Source organism: Ovis canadensis, chromosome 4, assembly GCF_042477335.2.
Source record: "Ovis canadensis isolate MfBH-ARS-UI-01 breed Bighorn chromosome 4, ARS-UI_OviCan_v2, whole genome shotgun sequence".
NCBI classification, from domain to species: domain Eukaryota; kingdom Metazoa; phylum Chordata; class Mammalia; order Artiodactyla; family Bovidae; genus Ovis; species Ovis canadensis.
Window position 1 is genome coordinate 50,239,455 of NC_091248.1, and position 13,000 is coordinate 50,252,454.

Here is a 13,000-nt window from a genome sequence, read left to right on the forward strand (position 1 = left end):
TCTGAATGTTATGGGAGTCCCCTGGAGAATTTTGAACACAGAGGTGACAGGATCTGACTTTCATTATTATAGGATCACTCTGGCTTCTGTATTGTATGCAATAAAAAGGAAAGATCAGGAAACTAGGGAGCTAAGTCTGAGAGGATTGTAATAATCCAGGCGGGAAATGATGGTCTATGAGTCAGACTCCTTCTGTGGAGGTAGAAGAAGATGGGAAGGTAGAGCCAATACGGTTTGTTGATGGATTAGAAGTGAATGATGGGTTGGATGGGGTGGATGTGAAGTAAGAGAAAAATCAAGCCTAACCCCATGGTGTGTGTTTGTTTTTTGATCTAAGGATGGAGTTAATATTAATTGAGATGGTGGAGATTGTGAAAGACTGCTGTGTGGGAAGATCAAATGGACATATATATTTGAGAAGTCTTTTAGATATCTAAGTGAAATGCCAAGAAAGTATCTGAGTGTATAATTTCTGGAGTTTATGGGCAGTGTCAGTTGGAGATATGAATTTGGCAGTTAGCATATATGAATTTTAATTCCTTAAGTCAGAGAATTAGAGAAAGAAGGAATGAGCATCAACATGAAGTAAAAGAAGTGCTCAGGTGTGGAGGAGCAAAATCAGAAGTTGTGGTGTAGAGGAAGTTATATGAAGAAAGTAAGAAGAGGACTCATCAGCAGTGCCCTGTTTAGCTCTGTCATGAAAGATAAGTAAAAATCAACATTAAATTTAACAACAAAAGTCTATTGTTGACCTTGATAAGAATAGTATCTTCAAGAATGGGAGCCAGAACACAAGCATGCATTCTGGGCTCAGGAACTGGAGATAAGTGTAGATAATTCTTTCAAGGGGTTTTCCTATAATGGAGACATGGGCAGTAGTAGCTGAAAGGACAATGAGATCAATAGAATGTTTTTTTTTCTCTTTTATGAGTAAAACAGCAACATATTTTTGTGTTAATTGAAATAATCTAGGTGAGGAATAATTAATGATTCAGGAGCAATATGGAATAATCCATACCCTATTGAAGAAAATAATGATAAGACTCAATTTTTTTTCTCTAAAATCAGGTTCCTTTTAGAACATAAGTTAATAAAAGTGGCTTATTTTGCATAATAAACTATTACCTGGTTCATTATCAGTGTCAAATGTTGTCTAGGTGGAAAGAGATTAAATAGATATGAAAATATATTCAGTTTGATATAATGACACAGGTTGTAAGTACTACATATGTTTAGAAAATTTATATGTAAGGATTTGGAAATAACTCGAAGATTAAATGATAACATCAGAATCACATAAGTAGATAATTAAAAAACTGATCTGTCTCCTGCATTTCAGTTCAATAATGTCTGTATTACAACTTGCCTGTAATCTAAAAGATTTATTTAGTAATAATTAAAATCTATTTTCTGGAGTAGGAAATGACAGCCCACTCCAGTATTCTTGCCTGGGAAATCCCATAGACAGAGGAGCCTGGCAGGCTACAATCCAATGGTTTGCAAAGAGTCAGGCACTAATGAACACACACACACACAAAATCTATTTAACAATATATGTAAAGCACTTTTCTAAATGTAATTGATCTGTACAGGTTCACAGAGTGGTAGAAGTTACTAATATTACCATACAAAGGTATCATATAAAAAGTGTCCTGGAATTAAGAACAAATGTGAATCATTGAAGTCTGCACAGTCATGAGTATCATCCCCACAGCAGGGTGGGGTGAAGGAGAGCTGTATTATGAGACACTTTGATTGTGTCCTGCTTATGCATAAATATGGAAGGAACTTACAAGAGTATAACTTAAGTAAAGGCAAATTTTTCTGGTATTAAACCCAGTCAACCTGTTTTTTTGGTTAAAATAGATTTTTTTTCTCTTAAATAGTGGGTTTACTATCTATAAATTATTGAGGAGATAAAAGTTTTTATATGCAATTGCTTTTTGTATGACTTCAATAACCTAAAATTTGGCTCTATTAAGGACTTCTTACAGTGAGGGTCTTTCAATATATGTGTAAAATATAAATTTATGGATACTTTAAAAATGAATGTCATTGGGTCTTTTTAACAAAATTTGATGAATGCCTCTCAAGAACTTGTAATATACCTTTTGCATCTTCCTAAGAGTCCTTTAAACATGCTGTTTTAATCCTATTAATTAAAAAGAGGCATAAATTAAAACTAAAGTGCTTTTTACTTAGAAAGATACTCATAAAGAGGTTTATTTCACTAAAGCCACAGTGAGCCAGATACAGTCTAGAAAATAAGACAAATATTTCAGTAATCCCAATGGAATGGTGAAGTGGGGGAAGTGATAGAAGTGTACTCACTGATCTTAAAATATAAAATATAGCTGTAGTGGGTGATCGGGCTTAGAGTTAGAAGACCTAGATATGTTTTTACTCTCTCTTTGGCATGTACTGTTCTTACACCATTAAAATAGTTGGTTGCTCTTTCTGAGTCTAGGTTTTCTTATCTGAAAATTATAGATAATCCTTCTGGTTCTCCTTAAGGATCAAATTAAATACTAGAGGAGAAGCTCCTTAGATGTAATAAAGCACAAAATGGATATTATGATAGGCTTCAGAGAGAAACCAAATATATTATTGAATTAATTGAAGTAAGGTGGGAAGAAAATTCAAGGCCTTTAAAAATATATTTAGGTATCGTGGATATAATTTCTTCTGCCACAAATAATAGGAAGTTCACTTAAGTCGATAATAAATCATAACTTGTCTTTACATTTTCCTTTCAGGTTAATGGATATTAAATGGATTACTTCTCTTCTTTGTATGAGAAAACTGAGGGGGAAAAGTTTTATATGTCATTGGTTGAAACTAAGTAGGTCATTTATCACTTATAGCAATTAAGCTAGTTGTAAGTTAATCACATTGATCAAATCTGTTCATCCCTAACTTATTCTAACACTGTAGTATTGTACAGGAACAATAATAATTTGGCTATTTTGCGTAAATTAATACACCATCATTTAAGGGTTTGAGAGAAGCTCTAGTGTGGGGAAGAAAGAGTCCAGCACTTCAGAGCAAGGGGCCCATGGTTTTCTTTAGAGTTTCTACTCCAACTGCAGTGTAAGTACCAGCAGTACCAGCATAAGTGAGGAACTCGTTAGAAATGCAGAATCTTAGGGCCTCTCTCAGATGCCTCAGTGAGAATCCATTATTTTAGCAAGAATCTGAGCTGATTTGAATGCATGTTAATGCTGAGAAGCACTGCTTTACAGTGCTTTATTTCTGAAACCACCCCCTGACACACACACAAACAGGAATACTTGGATGTCACAACAGGAATCTCTCATGATTACAGAGCACTAGAGCCACAGTGGGGTCTCCAAATGGCACATTAACCTCTCTGAATTATTAATAAGCTTGCAATAAATTCTGACTTAAATGGAAGGTAGAAAAATCAACACAAACAAGAATCACTCCTTTGAAAAAATCAGTTAAATGTTTATTAGACTTATGTGAAAAAAAGAGGTGATGAATTGCAGTGATGATTAAGACTTATTTTTATCTGCAAGGGCTTCTAATCTTTTTAAAGGATGGAATAACTGCAAAAAGATTGATGCCATAGTATTATGGTAAATAAATCAAAACACTTAAAAGAACTTCAGAGGAGGTTGGGTGTGAAATTGAACTTGGAAAATTGGAAGAAATTTAGTTTATTGAATTTAACTGTTTGTTGGCATTAGATAATTTGATCATGAAATTCTGACAATTCTAATCAGGGGAAAAAACAGAATATATAACTTCATGTGGATTGGAGAGGGATTGGCGAGGGATGGGAGCAGAGAACAAAGTTGTTTAGGAAACTGTTGCAGCAGTTTTGAGAAGTAGTAACATGGCTGTTTGCCTAGCTGACAATAGGGATAAATGTTTGAGGAAGAAGAATGAAAGATTTACATGAGAAAATCTATAAGGCTTTAAATTTACCTGGATGTTGATGCGAGGGAAATGCAATAGACTTAGAGGTATCAATTATTTATATAGGGGAATAAAAGAGTAAGGGAATAAGGAAGAAGAACTAAAAACGATTCTGCTATTCTGAGCCTGAGAATTCAGTCATGTCGTTAAAGTCATTGTAATTGGTAGGATGAGGTGGCTGAGGGGAAAATGACAATATCAAGCTAGCTATTGGAAATTCTGAACTATGACTTGGGCGATACAGTGGGGTTTTAGGTGTATGTTTTGAAATCATCAGTAGAGAACTAACACTTTATGAGAAAATGGCTATAGGAAACTAAATGGAAAAGCTTATTTCATTGTTTATGCCCTACTGCCTGAATTAAGGGGGCTTCCCAGGTAGCGCTAGTGGTAAAAAGCCTGCCTGCCAATACAGGAGACATAAAAGACACAAGTTTGATCCCTGGGTTGGGAAGTTCCCCTAGAGTAGGAAACGGCAGCTCACTCCAGTATTCTTGCCTGGAGCATCCCATAGACATAGAAGCCTACATAGGCAGGATACAGTCCATAGGGATGCAAAGAGTCAGACACCACTGAAGTGACTTAGCATGCACGCATGTTTAAATTAAGGAGGACATTATTCTATGACTGTATTTTGAATCTCCCTCTTGCAATTCCATAAGCATATTCTGATTCAAATTCCATGCACATCTCTATAGAATTATCTTCCTTAGGTAAGAGAGAGGACCCTTTCTGGACAAATCCTAGAGAAAAGTTCCATGGATAACTGACATCTGTTTGTTCTAAATGAAAAACCAAATGGACATTTCCCTGAATCAATGGAAATTAATTTTCAAATCAGATGTCATGCTGAATGCCCAGCATAATAAATGAAAAACAAAAAAGACATATTCAGGCCAATCATTTTAAATTTTATAATAGCAGAGTGAGGAGGGAAAAAAAGAAAGAAAAAATAGAAAACAGAAGACAGTCAAAACCTTGGGGCACTGATGACATGAGACTTCTAAACTGTGACTTTGGATATATGGAAAATTTCAAAAATCTAAGTCACAGACACTTCTGGAGATGTGCTCACCAAAATAAGAAAAGAAATCAAAGAATGAAGACATGAGATCCAGGAAAGACTGGAGTCATACCAGGAGAGAAGTTGAAAAAAGTCTGAGAAAGTATTACTCAGGCCAGAGAACAGACAGTTCAGATTGGAGCAGGAGGAAGAAAGAGTCTAGGAGTGGGTATTCCTGGAGAGAAACAAAAACATATGACAATTTCATTGAAAATGTTATGGACACAGTTTTCAGAAGGTATGGAAAGGTTTGACCATGATCTTAATGAAGTCAAAGCAAATGTCACAATTGAGAAATTGTTAACAAAACCAACATATTGTTCAAGAAAGTAAGGATCATTAAAGAACAGTTTTTCTAAGTAGGGAAGAATATTTACCTTGTACTAATAATGGAATGATTAAATATAGCTTTCATAAAAATGGATATTCTATAATGTTAGGGACTTGGTTGGAGGGAAAGAGTTGGCATAAGAAATCTAAAATTCTCAGTTTCTGTAAATAATAATTCAATAGAAATGTCTGAGTGATTGAAAGAATAGTAGTGCATATATACTATTTGTAAATATGAAAATAAATAGAAAATAAACTAGTAAATATGTCAATAGATTCTAGATTGGAGGTGGACAGAGAATTGGAGATGACAGATGGGCTTATATATGCTTCTTAACATTACTTTTATATATGTGTGTATATATATATGCTTAACTTTGACTAGTGTAATTTAAAATTATTATTATAAAATATTATAAGTTAGTCTCATAACTCTGCTCTGTAAATTAACTTGTATGTGTCTTTGCTTGAGGAATTATTTGCTGTTGTCATATTTGTCTTGCTATTTGGAATCAATAATAAGCGATGTATTATAAAATAAAATATATTGACATTTTTGAGTTTTTTAAAATTAAATTCACATTCTAAATTGAAAACAAATTTATGCTCACTTGTGACATGGTGTTCGATGTTAAGTATTCCTTGAAATTTGAGAAGGAATACATTCTCGATACCTTAAAGTGAATTAAGAAAGTAATTGTCAAAGTAGAATGTATCTTTCCTAAAATTATCCTGTCAAGTATTTCTGAGGCAGTTATTCTGTCATTGCATTGTGCTTCTGGAAATGTATCAGTTATTTATAATGTTAGCCCTTTTTATAGGTCAGTAGCAAAATTTATTATGGCCAAGCTTTTGAGAATTTAAAACTATTCATTCTTACTCAAAGAATTTAAAAGGAATCCATAATCATAAATTATGAATCTCACATGTGATGGATTATAAAAGGCATCTATTGTTGAAAGCTGGCCAAATAAGAATAAACCTGTGATTTAAAAGCATGGATGTAGATGAAAATGTGATGGTGTAAAATTACCACACTCCTATTCCACATCTTGTCCTGGAAAGAATGTAGCTCTGATGGTATAATAGACTTTACTTGTTCCTAGTGTATGTTTCCCTATGTGGTGTCACCTGATTTATTATTGATATAGATAATGATCTGTCTGAGACCTAATGAACAGAACGGTTTCCAACATTCCATTGCAGATGAGCAAATGAGAATTTGATTTCTTTTTCTTTCTGATTTGAACTTGCATTATTTTGCAAGGTAGAGTTAGACTTTTCATCTAGGAAAATAGAACAGTAATATATTCTTATAATTTAGTCTTTTTGTTGGGATTTTAAGTTTGAATAATATTCTTTTATATTTTGAGCAGTTAGCTATGGAGACTTAAGCTTCATACATAGAGAATAAGCAGTATGTTTGATAGGTGAAGGTAAGCGATCTTGGTCACCAAAATCTTTTCATATAGTCTCAGGCCTCAGAAAACCAATTGAAAGTCAGGTGGGGCTAGTTTAAGATGAGCTCTCTTTCCAAAGGTTAAATCCAAGAAAGAATTTTTGCCTTGCCTTGGACAAAAAGCAGGAGAAATAAATACAGGTTCATAGAGGGCCAAAGAGACTCAGTGAGTCACAAAATTAGGGACTAATTTTCATTTTGAAATGAACAGTTTGCTCTGTTTACTCAACTCCTGACCCAAACAGAGAACAGGCTTTGGGGAGGTTGTGAGATTTGAAGTTTGTAGTGAGGTTGGTTTGACAGCCAGAACATTTCTGGAAACTGTGGGATCAAGAGGTTCCATAGAAGGAGTCTTGGGAGACTGGCAGTCATGGAAACCCAGGGAATTCAGAAGTCAAGAGGTAGAAGCTGAATTTATGGAGAAGGCAGAAATGAAGACACCTTTATGTCTTTATTTAAATGATGTTGCAGAGAACACAGTAGAGATGTGACTGTGTTCAAGAAACGTCAGAATAGCCCTAACAATATAATGGTTATTTCTTTGAAGAAAAAGATGAGCAGGTCGGGTAAGAATTTGTACTTTTCTGCTGAATATACTGAATGGTAGGGAAAAGTAACAGAGTTGTGTATATGTGTGTGTTTGTCTTTCTTTGATTCTTTTTTTTGTTTTTTTTTTTCTGGCAAGTGCAGAGTCCTAACCAAGGACCACCAGGAAATCCCCAGGGTGACAGGGTTTTGATCTGGATTCATTTTGGCTATAAGCTTTTTCTGCTGAGGAATTTGACTGGAAACTGACTTTGCTCAAAGGTGATTTTATTTTTACCCCATGAAAATCTGCCCTTAATAACTTTGATTTTCTTCTTTAAAAAAAAGGCTTCCTGTTAAGTGTTCTTTAAAGGATGTGGGAAGCCATTTTTTAACTATGTAGTCTTCTCAAGAGAGAGATTGTCAGCTCCACCCAGTTTAGAATTTCTGGCAATAAATGCAGGATTTCAAGGGTTTGGGATTTTGTTCATTTAATAGTGAACATTGAGGAAGTCTGTGTTGCCTAATCCTAAATTTGTTAGATTCCACATGACTGACCACTCCTTTCCTTTCTGGGATGAAGAGGAAGAATGTAGAACATCAGGTCAAATATTTCTTCAGGCTGAAAGAACAGTTATATGAAGGGACACTACAGGGAGATATAGACTCCTTTATAGAACAAGCTGTTGTTTCAAATAGGAGCAGGAACTGTGAGATCTTCCACCTTCCCCTCACATAGAGGGGCATGTGGCTGTGAGTCAGGGGGTTCATTGCTGCCCTATTCCACCATGAAGAGCAAATTGGTTTTGTGAAGGCCACTTAACCATCCTGAACCTCATTGAATTGGTAATATAGAATTCAAACAGCATTATCAAGATCTCCCTTTAGCTCTAATTATGTTATACTGTATTTCTGTTTTTTCCCAAAGGTTAGAGACTACCTGCTCTAGGGAATAGAGCAATGGCCTGGAGTAAACAGAAGAATGAGTTACTTGATATGTGTCCATTTAAGTTTGTTATTTGATATGTGTCTGTTTTAACAGAGTTCAATGTATGGTTCTAATGCCATAGAACTTCAGTGTTGGAAGGTGATCAGAGACCATTTGGTTTCTCTATCCACCATATTGGCAAGAGCTGTGTTATTTGGCTTGCTAATGAAGACAGAGAGGAAGCTCTTTCTATTTTACTGTTAAAAGTATTTAACAATCTACTACTGTGGTACCATTGTCCTTTGTCACAAGTATATTCTCAAGACTTCCCTGGTGGTCCAGTGATTAAGACTCCATACTTCCAATGCCAGGGGCATGGATTCGATCCCTGCTTGGGGAACTAAGATTGTATATGCCCTGTGGTGCAGCCAAAATAAATAAGGTCTTCAGCTACTAGAAGTTAAAAAAAAAAGATATATTCTCATTTTTTTGTTGTGGATGAGCATTTTCTCTGCACTAGGCTGTGAGGTCTGTAAGAGTGGAACTTGTTAGCAGAGTTTTTACAGCATATGCAGAGAACCTGGTGATCTTAGATGAGTCAGTTGTTTGCCTTCAGAAATCTAGTTTTATGAGGGTAGAGACTGACTTGTGTTAGAAGTGAGAAATTATTTTAAGTATGCTATTAACTCTATGTGGGAGACATACAATTTATCTGTGCCTTTGGTAAGATAACAGGAGATGTTGATGAACTCTGGATATACTCTTAAGCAATGCAGACATACATACAAGGGGACTGCCTGATGGTGTTAGTGGTAAAGAACCCACCTGCCAATGCAGGGGATCTGAGAGACTTGCAGGTTCAATCCCTGGGTCGGGAAGATCTTCTGAATAAGTGCATGGCAACCCACTCCAGTATTCTTGTCTGGAGAATCCCATGGACAGAGGAACCTGCTGGGCTACAGTCCATCAGGTTGCCAAGAATTGAATACGACTGAAGTAACTTAACATGCAGGAACATGAATACAAATATAGGAAAATACTGTGCTCTTTATAGGAGTTTTGAACCACAGAACCATCCTGTTGCTCTGTAATGGTTTCTTGATTATGGATTGTGAACATCTTGTCTGTGTCATCATTCAATTGAAATCCGTCCTGTGCAGGATTTTCATAGTTAAACTAGTAAATGATTAATCATAACTTTGATGTATTTATTTCAGAAATAATCAACTGTAGATTTTTCAAGAATCTATTGATAGAACAAGAATGGGAATTTGAGGCCCTGGTTGATTGAGTGAGATTACAAACTGAGAACAAGGTGATAGGAAAATGAACTGCTAAAAGAACAGGAGTGATTATGGTGGCTTAGGTCAAAGGTTTAGGTAGGAAGAACAAAGAATGTATTTAGGACCTAGAGGTCTGCAGAAAGGTGGGGCTGGTTAAGTAAGTACAGAGCAGACCCCCTCTGAATGGCTTTTATGAAGCAACCCATTCAATCCACCACCAAAGTTGGGGGAGGGGGAAAACAAGATGATGTCTCTGTTTAAAAGAATTATAAACTGTGGACAATTTAAAAAATTATATGCCTAAGACTTGCTGGTTTAAGGAAAGAAAAAATAAAGCTTGGAAATATATTGCCAAATTATTAGTCTTTAACTTGCATGAGTTTTCAGCCTGCAGAGCCAGCATTCATATCTGATTCCTAAAATCCTGAGAGTATATCAGTTTTAGGTGTTAAGATACAGACTCTGGATTTAACTTTTTTTTTTCCTAGGCTTTTGTTGATGATCCCGTGGGAACAAAAGTGAATTTGCTTGGTTTGGCAGAAATGCGAGAAAGATAAGCTGCTTGGGGGAGAGGGAACCTGTTCCATTCCCTGTCCCAAGATCTTTTCAAAATGTGTCAACCTGAGAAATTTTCATATGTAATGTCTGAATCTAATTATTTACTTTGGCTACTAAGCAACGGTAAAGCATGCTCTAATCGGTTTGATGCTAACATTGTCACAAGGCAACATTAAATCATTTTGAAATGATAATACTTAAGGTTAGTCAATATTTTTGCAGCTGTTTTTTCCTAAAACTAAACCCGATAAAATTGGTTATGGTAAAAGAAAATAAAGCAAATGATGATGTCCTTTATTTTCCTCATTTAAGTAGACAGAAAATGAGATGCAATATCCTAAACATCTTCCTCCTCCCCTTAGTACCACCATAATTCAGGGACTTACCATCTTTTAGAAACTTTTGGATAGTCTCTCTGCCCCCGTGTTTCCTGATTCTCATCCATCCTGAACACAGCAGCTAGACTTATGTTTGTAACGCTAAGCTATACTCTTTATCACTTTCTCTGCATAAAATATTTTATTGGCTTTCAGTTACATATATAATACCTAAGCTCTGCAGCCTAACGGCTTACACAGTGACTACTTTGAGACAGCCTAATTTTTTTACTGCCCCTACCTCTTCTCTCTGTTCCAGCATACTGAACTACTGCAGGTCCACACATACTTATTAAGTTCTCAATTTGTCTCAGACTCTGAGCTGTGTGCTGGGGGTTCTAAGATAAGTAAGACCTGGTCTTTGACCTGAAGGAACTCATACTCCATAGTAGGAAATGCATTAAACATGCAATATGTAAGCATAATATAAGATGGTATATACCCTGGTACAGTCCATTCGAGTGGTCCTCTGCTTGGAGTAAAATGTTTTTTATGTTTTTCCTATAAAGCTTCTGTCTACACTTCAGGAATGTTTGTAAATATCACCTCCTTCTGTAATTAACTGATAATTAATTGCTTGAAAGATCTGTTAACATTTTGTGTATACTTCTATTAGAATTTATTTTGCTTGTATTGTATTGTCTATGCCTATCTATTTGTATATGGATCCTTGAGCCCCTAACAGCGAGGCTCAGCTATCCCACAACCTTGTTTACATGCTTAATACTTAATACTTTCTAAGCTTATAAGTATTTGTAGACAAAATAGCTTTTTAATGTTATTTCAAAATCATTTTAAAAAACACAGAGATGTTCTAATCTTCATGAGTCAGATTTAATGGAAGATGAGATGATACTCCTTAATAGAACTCATTTGGTCCAAACCAGAGTTTAATATTCAAAGTAACACTATTTATTGAACTTCTCCTATCTTCAGGACATTGTTCTAAGAACTTCATAAAGTTACCTCCTTTAATCGTGGGAATTATGAGTTGGGAACTATGACTTCCTTTTTATAGATTATAAATCATTATTATAATAGCTAATAGTTACACAGCACTGCCAGGCACTATTCTAATGCTGGTCATATGTTTACTCATTATTCTTCACACTTTCATGATTTATTACATTGTTTCTATCCATCATTATTCCCATTTTATAGATGAGAAAACGAAGGCAGAGAGGTTAACTTTCTTGCCCTAGATCATACAGCCAGAATTGCAAAGTCCAGTAAAATGTAATGGACTTTAATAAGTGACAAGAGATGTTATTTTTTTCATGTTATTTAATAGTCTAGGGTTGCAGAAAATGAGAAGGCATGATTAGTACTTGGAGAAAAAAATATTGAAAAGATTTGGGTTCCTGTAAACTCAGAACTGAATTTAAATTTATTTCCTTTTTTGTTTGTTTTGTTTGGCCATATCACATGGCTTACGGATAGTTCTCTTAGTTCTCTGACCAGGGATTGAACCTAGGCCCTCAGCAGTGAGGCCCTCATCCTAACAATAGGCTTCAGACCTAAATTTGAATAGAAATGTGTCTATATCACAATCATAACTGAAAGACTTAGGCCTTGTAACAGCCCCAAAATAAATGGATACTGGGACTGAGGTTATATTATCAACTTTGCCACTGTTGTTTTGTGACTTTAGGGCATGTGACTTCATCTTGATGGAATTAAACACCTTCATTTATAAAATCATGAATTGTCATAAATTAAGTTTTAAGGTCCCTTCTCATTTTGTAATTCTGATTCTATCACTGGTTCAGGATCACATCTCCTTCAGGTCTCCTTCAGACTTCCCTGGTGGCTCAGACGGTAAAGCGTCTGTCTACAATGCGGGAGACCTGGGTTCGATCCCTGGGTCGGGAAGATCCCCTGGAGAAGGAAATGGCAATCCACTCCAGTACTATTGCCTGAAAAATCCCATGGACAGAGGAGCCTGGTAGGCTACAGTCCATGGGGTCGCAAAGAGTCGGACCTGACTGAGCGACTTCACTTTCACTTTCACTTTCAGAATTCATTACTTCTATGTTTACATCTTCCTGTATATGTGAACTTTGTGTGTGCATGCTCAGTCATGTCCAACTCTTTGTAGTCCTATGGACTGTAGCCTGTCAGCCTCCCTGTTCATGGAATTCTCCAGGCAATAATACTGGAGTGGGTTGCCATGCCCTCCTCCAGGGTATCTTTCTGACCCCGAGGATCTTTATGACCCAGGGATCGAACCAGTGTCTCCTGCATTTCCTGCATTGCAGGTGGATTCTTTACCACTGAGCCACTGGGAACTAGGCAGTGTGTAATCTTCCAAACATGGATATCATAAAAAGTAGAAGGGGGGAAAAAATGTCTGAGATTTATCATATACTTAGTTGGCTGCTCCCTTTGTGTATATTGATCATTTGATCAGTTTGCAAATCTTACTGTAGCTGGATGCATTAATTTATAACTTAAGAAGGCAAACAGGATTGTGAAAAATTTTGTATTTATTGCTTTTCTTCTAACATGTTTTATATTTATTTTGATAATAATATA

At 35.8% G+C, this 13,000-nt stretch overlaps 1 protein-coding gene across 2 annotated transcripts in view; it reads left to right on the forward strand.

Annotated features, from left to right (window-relative positions):
* SEMA3D (semaphorin 3D) overlaps positions 1-13,000 on the forward strand; it is a 233,240-nt gene that overhangs the window by 92,857 nt on the left and 127,383 nt on the right. The gene's annotated exons all lie outside the window — the stretch shown is intronic.